Below are 12,304 nucleotides of genomic sequence, written 5' to 3'. Positions count from 1 at the left end.
TGAGCCGCTTCATCCAACAATACCGCTAAATCAATAAACAACTAGTGGCAGCAAGCATTATGTATATACCCACACCCACAACTCCTTTGTGTTCTACTCGTGCATATAACATCTACGTATAGACCTGGCTCGGATGCCACTGTTGGGGAACGCAGTATTTCAAAAAAATTCCTACGATCACGCAAGATCTATCTAGGAGATGCATAGCAACGAGAGGGTAGAGTGTGTCTACGTACCCTCGTAGACCGAAAGAGGGAGCGTTTAGTAACGCGGTTTATGTAGTCAAACGTCTTTGCGATCCAACCGATCCAAGTACCGAACGTACGGCACCTCCGCATTCAGCACACGTTCAGCTCGATGACGTCCCTCAGGCTCTTGATCTAGTTGAGGCCGAAGGAGAGTTCCGTCAGCACGACGGCATGGCGACAGTGATGGTGAAGTTACCGGCGCAGGGCTTCGCCTAAGCACTACGACGAAATGATCGAGGTGTGTAACTGTGGAGGGGGCACCGCACAGGGCTAAGACAAATCCTGGAGTGCCTTTGGGGTGCCCCTGCCCACGTATATATAGGAGGGAGGAGGAGGCCGGACACAAGGGGCGCGCCCAAGGGGGGATTCCTACTCCTAGTAGGAGTAGGTTTCCCCCTTTCCTAGTCCTTGTAGGAGAAGAAGGAAGGAAAGGAGAGGGAGAAGGAAAGAGGGGGGCGCCGCCCCCTCCCTAGTCCAATTCGGACCAGCCCATGGGGGGGCACGGCCTCCCCTTGTGGCCCTTCTCTCCTTTCAACTAAGGCCCATGAAGGCCCAATACTTTCGCCGGCGAATTCCCGTAACTCCCGGTACTCCGAAAAATACCTGAACCACTCAGAACCTTTCCGATGTCCGAATATAGCCTTCCAATATATCGATCTTTACATCTCGACCATTTCGAGACTCCTCGTCATGTCCATGATCTCATCCGGGAATCCGAACAAACTTCGGTCATCAAATCACATAACTCATAATACAAATCGTCATCGAACGTTAAGTGTGCGGACCGTACGGGTTCGAGAACTATGTAGACATGACCGAGACACATCTCTGGTCAATAACCAATAGCGGAACCTGGATGCTCATATTGGCTCCTACATATTCTACGAAGATCTTTATCGGTCAAACCGCGTAACAACATACGTTGTTCCCTTTGTTATCGGTATGTTACTTGCCCAAGATTCGATCGTCGGTATCCTCGTACCTAGTTCAATCTTGTTACCGGCAAGTCTCTGTACTCGTTCCGTAATGCATCATCCCATAACTAACTCTTTAGTCACATTGCTTGCAAGGCTTATAGTGATGAGCATTACCGAGAGGGCCTAGAGATACCTCTCCGACAACCGGAGTGACAAATCCTAGTCTCAATCTATGCCAACTCAACAAACACCATCAGAGACACCTGTAGAGCATCTTTATAATCACCCATTTACGTTGTGATGTTTGATAGCATACTAAGTGTTCCTCCGGTATTCAGGAGTTGCATAATCTCATAGTCATAGGAACATGTATAAGTCATGAAGAAAGCAATAGCAATAAACTAAACGATCATAGTGCTAAGCTAACGGATGGGTCTAGTCCATCACATCATTCTCTAATGATGTGATCCCGTTCATCAAATGACAACACATGTCTATGGCTAGGAAACTTAACCATCTTTGATTAATGAGCTAGTCAAGTAGTGGCATACTAGGGACACTTTGTTTGTCTATGTATTCACACATGTACTAAGTTTCCGGTTAATACAATACTAGCATGAATAATAAACATTTATCATGATATAAGGAAATATAAATAACAACTTTATTATTGCCTCTAGGGCATATTTCCTTCATGATCTCCATCGTCACCGGCTTGACACCTTGATCTCCATCGTAGCGCCGTTGTCGTCTCGCCAACTATTGCTTCTACAACTATCGCTAATGCATAGTGATAAAGTAAAGCAATTACATGGCGATTGCATTTCATACAATAAAGCGACAACCATAAGGCTCCTGCCACTTGCCGATAACTTTTACAAAACATGTTCATCTCATACAACAACATATATCATATCATGTCTTGACCATATCACATCACAACATGCCCCGCAAAAACAAGTTAGACACCCTCTACTTTGTTGTTGCAAGTTTTACGTGGCTGCTACGGGCTTCTAGTAAGAACCGTTCTTACCTACGCATCAAAACCACAACAGTGTTTCATCAAGTTTGATGTTTTAACCTTCAAGAAGGACCGGCCGTAGTCAAATTCAATTCAACTAAAGTTGGAGAAACAGACACCCGCCAGCCACCTTTATGCAAAACAAGTTGCATGTCTGTCCGTGGAACCGGTCTCGTGAACGTTGTCATGTAAGGTTGGTCCGGGCCGCTTCATCCAACAATACCGCTGGATCAAAATAAGACGTTGGTGGTAAGCAGTATGACTATCACCGCCCACAACTCTTTGTGTTCTACTCTTGCATATCATCTACACATAGACCTGGCTCGGATGCCAACGTAGCATGCAATTTCAAAAAAATTCCTACGATCAAGCAAGATCTATCTAGGAGATGCATAGCAACGAGAGTGGGAGAGTGTGTCCACGTACCCTCGTAGATCGAAAGAGGAAGCGTTTGACAATGCGGTTGATGTAGTTGAACTTCTTCTCGTTCTGACCGATCAAGCACCGAACGTATGACACCTCTGAGTGAAGGAAATATGCCCTAGAGGCAATAATAAAGTTATTATTTATTTCCTTATATCATGATAAATGTTTATTATTCATGCTAGAATTGTATTAACCGGAAACAAAATACATGTGTGAATACATAGACAAACAGAGTGTCACTAGTATGCCTCTACTTGACTAGCTCGTTGATCAAAGATGGTTAAGTTTCCTAACCATATACATGAGTTGTCATTTGATTAATGGGATCACATCATTAGGAGAATGATGTGATTGACTTGACCCATTCTGTTAGCTTAGCACTTGATTGTTTAGTTTGTTGCTATTGCTTTCTTCATGACTTATACATGTTCCTATGACTATGAGATTATGCAACTCCCATTTACCAGAGGAACACTTTGTGTTCCACCAAACGTCACAATGTAACTGGGTGATTATAAAGGTGCTCTACAGGTTTCTCCAAAGGTACTTGTTGGGTTGGCGTATTTCGAGATTAGGATTTGTCACTCCGATTGTCGGAGAGGTATCTCTGGGCCCACTCGGTAATGCACATCACTATAAGCCTTGCAAGCATTGCAACTAATGAGTTAGTTGCAGGATGATGTATTACGGAACGAGTAAAGAGACTTGCCGGTAACGAGATTGAACTAGGTATTGAGATACCGACGATCGAATCTCGAGCAAGTAACATACCGATGACAAAGGGAACAACGTATGTTGTTATGCGGTCTGACCGATAAAGATCTTCATAGAATATGTAGGAGCCAACATGGGCACCCAGGTCCCGCTATTGGTTATTGACCAGAGAGTTGTCTCGGTCATGTCTACATAGTTCTCGAACCCGTAGGGTCCGCACGCTTAACGTTCGTTGACAATATAGTACTATATGAGTTATGTATGTTGATGACCGAATGTTGTTTGGAGTCCGGGATGAGATCACAGACATGACGAGGAACTCCGGAATGGTCCAGAGATAAAGTTTGATATATGGGATAGTAGTGTTTGATCTCCGGAAGGGTTCCGGAATTCATCAGAAGGGGTTCCGGATGTTTCTCGAAATGTTTGGGCACGAGAACACTTTATCTGGGCCAAAGGGGAAAGCCCACGAGGCTTTTGGAAAGTGCAAAAGGAAGTTTTGCGGAGACCAGAGGCTAGACGCCAGGAACCCTGGCGTCTAGGGGGTAGACACCGGGAACCCTGGCGTCTAGCCCTGGAGTCCGAGAAGGACTCTTGCCTTTCAGGTGAAACCGACTTTGAGGAGGCTTTTACTCCAAGTTTCGACCCCAGGGCTCAACATATAAATAGAGGGGTAGGGCTAGCACCAAAGACACATCAAGAAACACCAAGCCGTGTGCCGGAAACCCCGTCCCCTCTAGTTTATCCTCCGTCATAGTTTTCGTAGTGCTTAGGCGAAGCCCTGCGGAGATTGTTCTTCACCAACACCGTCACCACGCCGTCGTGCTGCCGGAACTCATCTACTACTTCGCCCCTCTTGCTGGATCGAGAAGGCGAGGACGTCACCGAGCCGAACATGTGTAGAACTCGGAGGTGTCGTGCCTTCGGTACTTGGATCGGTCGGACGTGAAGACGTACGACTACATCAACTGCATTGATATAACGCTTCCGCGAACGGTCTACGAGGGTACGTAGACAACACTCTCCCCTCTCGTTGCTATGCATCACCATGATCTTGCGTGTGCGTAGGAAATTTTTTGAAATTACTACGTTCCCCAACAGTGGCATCCGAGCCAGGTTTTATGCGTTGATGTAATATGCACGAGTAGAACACAAGTGAGTTGTGGGCGATATAAGTCATACTGCTTACCAACATGTCACACTTTGGTTCGGTGGTATTGTTGGATGAAGCGGCCCGGACCGACATTACGCGTACGCTTACGCGAGACTGGTTTTACCGCCGTGCTATGCACACAGGTGACTAGCGGGTGTCAGCTTCTCCAACTTTAGTTGAACCGAGTGTGGCTACGCCCGGTCCTTGAGAAGGTTAAAACAGCACCAACTTGACAAACAATCGTTGTGGTTTTGATGCGTAGGTAAGAACGGTTCTTGGTAAGCCCATAGCAGCCACGTAAAACTTGCAACAACAAAGTAGAGGACGTCTAACTTGTTTTTGCAGGGCATGTTGTGATGTGATATGGTCAAGACGTGATGAGATATAAGCTGTTGTATAAGATGATCATGTTTTGTTGAAGTTATCGGCAACTGGCAGAAGCCTTATGGTTGTCTCTTTATTGCATAAGATGCAAGCGCCAAATAATTGCTTTACAATTATCGCTATGCGATAGCAATAGTTGCAAGAGCAATAGTTGGTGAGACGACCATGTGACGACACATTGATATAGATCAAGATGATGGAGATCATGGTGTCATGCCAGTAACGATGGAAATCATGACGATGTTTTGGATATGGAGATCAAAGGCACAAGATGATGATGGCCATATCATGTCACATATTTTGATTGCATGTGATGTTTATCTTTTATGCATCTTATCTTGCTTTAATTGACGGTAGCATTATAAGATGATCTCTCACTAAATTTCAAGATAAAAGTGTTCTCCCTGAGTATGCACCGTTGCCAAAGTTCGTCGTGCCCAGGCACCACGTGATGATCGGATGTGATAAGCTCTACGTCCATCTACAACGGGTGCAAGCTAGTTTTGCACACGCAGAATACTCAGGTTAAACTTGACGAGCCTAGCATATGCAGATATGGCCTCGGAACACTGAGATCGAAAGGTCGAGCGTGAATCATATAGTAGATATGATCAACATAGTGATGTTCACCATTGAAAACTACTCCATTTCACGTGATGATCGGTTATGGTTTAGTTGATTTGGATCACGTGATCACTTAGAAGATTAGAGGGATGTCTTTCTAAGTGGGAGTTCTTAAGTAATATGATTAATTGAACTTAAATTTATCATGAACTTAGTCCTGGTAGTATTAGCATATCTATGTTATAGATCAATAGCTCGCGTTTGGCTCCCCTGTTTTATTTTTGATATGTTCCTAGAGAAAACTAAGTTGAAATATGTTAGTAGCAATGATGTGGATTGGGTCCGTGATCTAAGGTTTATCCTCATTGCTGCACAGAAGAATTATGTCCTTAATGCACCGCTAGGTGACAGACCTATTGCAGGAGCAGATGCAGACGTCATGAACGTTTGGCTAGCTCAATATGATGACTACTTGATAGTTTAGTGCACCATGCATAAGAGCTTAGAATCGGGACTTCAAAGACGTTTTGAACGTCATGGATCATATGGATGTTCCAGGAGTTGAAGTCAATATTTCAAGCAAATACCCGAGTTGAGAGATATGAAGTCTCCAACAAGTTCTATAGCTAAAAAGATGGAGGAGAATAGCTCAAGCAGTGAGCATGTGCTCAGATTGTCTGGGTACTACAATCGCTTGAATCAAGTGGGAATTAATCATCCAGATAAGATAGTGATTGATAGAATTCTCTAGTCACCATCACCAAGTTAGTAGAACTTCGTAATGAACTATGATATGCAAGGGATAACGGAAACGATTCCCAAGCTCTTCGTAATGCTGAAATCAACGAAGGTAGAAATCAAGAAAAATATCAAGTGTTGATGGTAGACAAGACCATTAGTTTCAAGAAAAGGGCAAAGGGAAGAAGGGGAACTTCAAGAAGAACGGCAAGCAAGTTGTTGCTCAAGTGAAGAAGCCCAAGTCTGGTCCTAAGCCTGAGACTAAGTGCTTCTACTGCAAAGGGACTGGTCACTAGAAGCGGAACTGCCCCAAGTATTTGGCGGATAAGAAGGATGGCAAAGTGAACAAAGGTATATTTGATATACAGATTATTGATGTGTATTTTACTAGTGTTCGTAGCAACCCATCGGTATTTGATACTGGTTCAGTTGCTAAGAGTAGTAACTCGAAACGGGAGTTGCAGAATGAATAGAGACTAGTTAAGGGTGAAGTGACGTTGTGTGTTGGAAGTGGTTCCAAGATTGATATGATCATCATCGCACACTCCCTATACTTTCGGGATTAGTGTTGAACCTAAATAAGTGTTATTTGGTGTTTGCGTTGAGCATGAATATGATTTGATCATGTTTATTGCAATACGGTTATTCATTTAAGTAAGAGAATAAATTGTTATTCTGTTTACATGAATAAAACCTTCTATGGTCATACACCCAATGAAAATGGTTTGTTGGATCTCGATCGTGGTGATACACATTCTCATAATATTGAAGCCAAAAGATGCAAAGTTAATAATGATAGTGCAACTTATTTGTGGCAATGCCGTTTAGGTCATATTGGTGTAAAGCGCATGAAGAAAATCCATGCTGATGGGCTTTTGGAATCACTTGATTATGAATCAGTTGATGCTTGCGAACCGTGCCTCATGGGCAAGATGACTAAGACTCTGTTCTCCGGAACAATGGAGCGAGCAACTGACTTATTGGATATAATACATACTGATGTATGAGGTCCGATGAGTGTTGAGGCTCGCGGCGGGTATCGTTATTTTTTGACCTTCATAGATGATTTGAGCAGATATGGGTATATCTACTTAAAGAAACATAAGTCTGAAACATTTGAAAAGTTCGAAGAATTTCAGAGTGAAGTGGAAAATCATCGTGACAAGAAAATAAAGTTTCTACGATCTGATCGCAGAGACAAAAATTTGAGTTACGAGTTTGGTCTTGAATTAAAACAATGTGGAATAGTTTCACAAAATCGTGCCACCTGGAACACCACAGCATAATGGTGTGTCCGAACGTCATAAACATACTATTATTGGATATAGTGCAATCTATGATGTTTCTTACCGATTAACCACTATAGTTTTGAGGTCATGCATTAGAGACAGCTACATTCATGTTAAATAGGGCACTATCTAAATCCGTTGAGACGACACTGTATGAACTATGGTTTGGCAAGAAACCTAAGCTGTCGTTTCTTAAAATTTGAGGTTGCAATGCTTATGTGAAAAATTTTCAACCTGATAAGCTCAAACCCAAATCGGAGAAGTGCGTCTTCATAGGATACCCAAAAGAAAATGTTGGGTACACCTTCTATCACAGATCCGAAGGAAAGATATTCATTGCTGAGAATGGATCCTTTCTAGAGAAGGAGTTTCTCTCGAAAGAAGTGAGTGGGAGGAAAGTAGAACTTGACGAGGTAACTGTACCTGCTCCCTTATTGGAAAGTAGTTCATCACAGAAATCTGTTCTTGTGACTACTACACCAATTAGTGAGGAAGCTAATGATGATGATCATGTAACTTCAGATCAAGTTACTGCTGAACCTCGTAGGTAAACCAGAGTGAGATCCGCACCAGAGTGGTACGGTAATCCTATTCTGGAGGTCATGTTACTTGACCATGATGAACCTACGAACTATGAGGAAGCGATGATGAGCCCACATTCCGCAAAATGGCTTGAGGCCATGAAATCTGAGATGAGATCCATGTATAAGAACAAAGTATGGACTTTGATTGACTCGCCCAAAGATCGGCGAGCCATTGAGATTAAATGGATCTTCAAGAGGAAGACGGACGCTGATAGTAGTGTTACTATCTACAAAGCTAGAATTGTCGCAAGAAGGTTTTCGACAAGTTCAAGGTGTTAACTACGATGAGAGTTTCTCACTCATATCTATGCTTAAGTCTGTCCGAATCATGTTAGCAATTGCCACATTTTATGAAATCTGACAAATGGATAAACAAAACTACATTCCTTAATGGACTTATTAAAGAAGAGTTGCATATGATGCAACAAGAAAGTTTTATCAATCCGAAAGGTGCTAACAAAATATGCAAGCTCCAACGATCCATCTATGGACTGGTGCAAGCATCTCGGAGTTGGAATATACGCTTTGATAAGTTGATCAAAGCATATACTTTTATACAGACTTGCGGTGAAGCCTGTATTTACAAGAAAGTGAGTGGGAGCACTACAGTATTTCTGATAAGTATATGTGAATGACATATTGTTGATCGAAGATAATGTAGAATTATTCTGCAAAGCATAAAGGAGTGTTTGAAAGGAGTTTTTCAAAGAAAGACCTCGGTGAAGCTGCTTACATATTGAGCATCAAGATCTATAGAGATAGATCAAGACGCTTAATAAGTTTTTCAATGAGTACATACCTTGACAAGATTTTGAAGTAGTTCAAAATGGAACAGTCAAAGAAAGAGTTCTTGCATGTGTTACAAGGTGTGAAACTGAGTAAGACTCAAAACCCGACCACGACAGAAGATAGAGAGAGAAAGAATGAAAGTCATTCCCTATGCCTCAGCCATAGGTTCTATAAAGTATGTCATGCTGTGTACCAGACCTATTGTATACCCTGCCCTGTGTTTGGCAAGGGAGTACAATAGTGATCTAGGAGTATATCACTGGACATTGGTCAAAATTATCCTTAGTGGAATAAGGATATGTTTCTCAATTATGGAGGTGACAAAAGGTTCATCGTAAAGGGTTACGTCGATGCAAGTTTTGACACTGATCCAGATGACTCAAAGTCTCAATCTGGATACATATTGAAAGTGGGAGCAATTAGCTAGAGTAGCTCCGTGCAGAGCATTGTTGACATAGAAATTTGCAAAATACATACGGATCTGAATGTGGTAGACCCGTTGACTAAACTTCCCTCACAAGAAAAACATGATCACACCTTAGTACTCTTTGGGTATTAATCACATAGCAATGTGAACTAGATTATTGACTCTAGTAAACCCTTTGGGTGTTGGTCACATGACAATGTGAACTATGGGTGTTAATCACATGGTAATGTGAACTATTGATGTTAAATCACATGGCGATGTAAACTAGATTATTGACTCTAGTGCAAGTGGGAGACTGGAGGAAATATGCCCTAGAGGAAATAATAAAGTTATTATTTATTTACTTATATCATGATAAATGTTTATTATTCATGCTAGAATTGTATTAACCGGAAACATAATACATGTGTGAATACATAGACAAACAGAGTGTCACTAGTATGCCTCTACTTGACAAGCTCGTTGATCAAAGATGGTTAAGTTTCCTAACCATATACATGAGTTGTCATTTGATTAACGGGATCACATCATTAGGAGAATGATGTGATTGACTTGACCCATTCCGTTAGCTTAGCACTTGATCGTTTAGTTTGTTGCTATTGCTTTCTTCATGACTTATACATGTTCCTATGACTATGAGATTATGCAACTCCCGTTTACCGGAGGAACACTTTGTGTGCCACCAAACGCCACAACGTAACTGGGTGATTATAAAGGTGCTCTACAGGTGTCTCCAAAGGTACTTGTTAGGTTGGCATATTTCGAGATTAGGATTTGTCACTCCGATTGTCGGAGAGGTATCTCTGGGCGCACTCGGTAATGCACATCACTATAAGCCTTGCAAGCATTGCAACTAATGAGTTAGTTGCAAGATGATGTATTACGGAACGAGTAAGAGACTTGCCGATAACGAGATTGAACTAGGTATTGAGATACCAACGATCGAATCTCGAGCAAGTAACATACCGATGACAAAGGGAACAACGTATGTTGTTATGCGGTCTGACCGATAAAGATCTTCGTAGAATATGTAGGAGCCAATATGGGCATCTAGGTCCCGCTATTGGTTATTGACCAGAGAGGTGTCTCGGTCATGTCTACATAGTTCTCGAACCCGTAGGGTCCGCACGCTTAACGTTCGTTGACGATATAGTACTATATGAGTTATGTATGTTGATGACCGAATGTTGTTCGGAGTCCGGGATGAGATCACGGACATGAAGAGGAACTCCGGAATGGTCCGGAGATAAAGTTTGATATATGGGATAGTAGTGTTTGATCTCCGGAAGGGGTTCCGGATGTTTCTCGAAATGTTTGGGCACGAGAACACTTTATCTGGGCCAAAGGGGAAAGCCCATGAGGCTTTTGGAAAGTGCAAAAGGAAGTTTTGCGGAGACCAGAGGCTATACGCCAGGAACCCTGGCGTCTAGGGGGTAGACGCCGGGAACCCTGGCGTCTAGCCCTGGAGTCCGAGAAGGACTCTTGCCTTTCTGGTGAAACCGACTTTGAGGAGGCTTTTACTCCAAGTTTCGACCCCAGGGCTCAACATATAAATAGAGGGGTAGGGCTAGCACCAAAGACACATCAAGAAACACCAAGCCGTGTGCCGGCAACCCCGTCCCCTCTAGTTTATCCTCCGTCATAGTTCTCGTAGTGCTTAGGCGAAGCCCTGCGGAGATTGTTCTTCACCAACACCGTCACCACGCCGTCGTGCTGCCGGAACTCATCTACTACTTCGCCCCTCTTGCTGGATCGAGAAGGCTAGGACGTCACCGGGCCGAACGTGTGCAGAACTCGGAGGTGCCGTGCTTTCGGTACTTGGATCGGTCGGACGTGAAGACGTACGACTACATCAACCGCGTTGATATAACGCTTCCACGAACGGTCTACGAGGGTACGTAGACAACACTCTCCCCTCTCGTTGCTATGCATCACCATGATCTTGCGTGTGCGTAGGAAATTTTTTGAAATTACTACGTTCCCCAACACTGAGTTCTGCACACGTTCAGGTCGATGACGTCCCTCGAACTCTTGATCTAGCGAAGTGTCGAGGGAGAGTTCTACCAGGACGACGGCGTGGTGACGGTGATGGTGAAGTGATCCGCGCAGGGCTTCACCTAAGCACTACGAAAATATGACCGGAGGCGTAAACTGTGGAGGGGGCGCCGCACATGGCCGCAGTTGCTGGGGGGATGCCCGGAACCCCTTCCGATGACCCGATATGCACCTGGTACCCCCGGAACACTTCCGGTGTCCGAATATCATCGTCCAATATATGAACCTTTACCTCTTGACCATTTCGAGACTCCTCGTCATGTCTGTGATCTCATCTGGGACTCCTAACAACATTCGGTCACCAAATCACATAACTCATATAATACAAAATCGTCATCGAACGTTATGCGTGCGGACCCTACGGGTTCGAGAACTATGTAGACATGACTGAGACACCTCTCCATTCAATAACCAACAGCAGAACCTAGATGCTCATATTGGTTCCCACATATTCTACGAAGATCTTTATTGGTCGTACCGTAATGACAACATACGTTATTCCCTTTGTCATCGGTATGTTACTTGCCCGAGATTTGATCGTCGGTATCTTCATACCTAGTTCAATCTCATTACAGGCAAGTCTCTTTACTCGTTCTGTAATGCATCATCCTGCAACTAACTCATTAGTCACATTGCTTGCAAGGCTTATCATGATGTGCATTACCGAGAGGGCCCAGAGATACCTCTCTGATACTCGGAGTGACAAATCCTAATCTCGATCTATCCCAACCCAACAAACACCTTTGGAGATACCTGTAGAGCATCTTTATAATCACCCAGTTACGTTATGATGTTTGATAGCACACAAGGTATTCCTCCGGTATTCGGGAGTTGCATAATCTCATAGTGAAAGGAATATGTATAAGTCATGAAGAAAGCAATAGCAATAAAACTGAACGATCATAATGCTAAGCTAACGGATGGGTCTTGTCCATCACATCATTCTCCTAATGATGTGATCCCATTCATCAAATGAGAACACATGTCTATGGTTA

Source organism: Triticum urartu, chromosome 6 (assembly GCF_003073215.2).
Source record: "Triticum urartu cultivar G1812 chromosome 6, Tu2.1, whole genome shotgun sequence".
NCBI classification, from domain to species: Eukaryota; Viridiplantae; Streptophyta; class Magnoliopsida; order Poales; family Poaceae; genus Triticum; species Triticum urartu.
Note: the sequence above shows the minus strand (reverse complement) of the source record.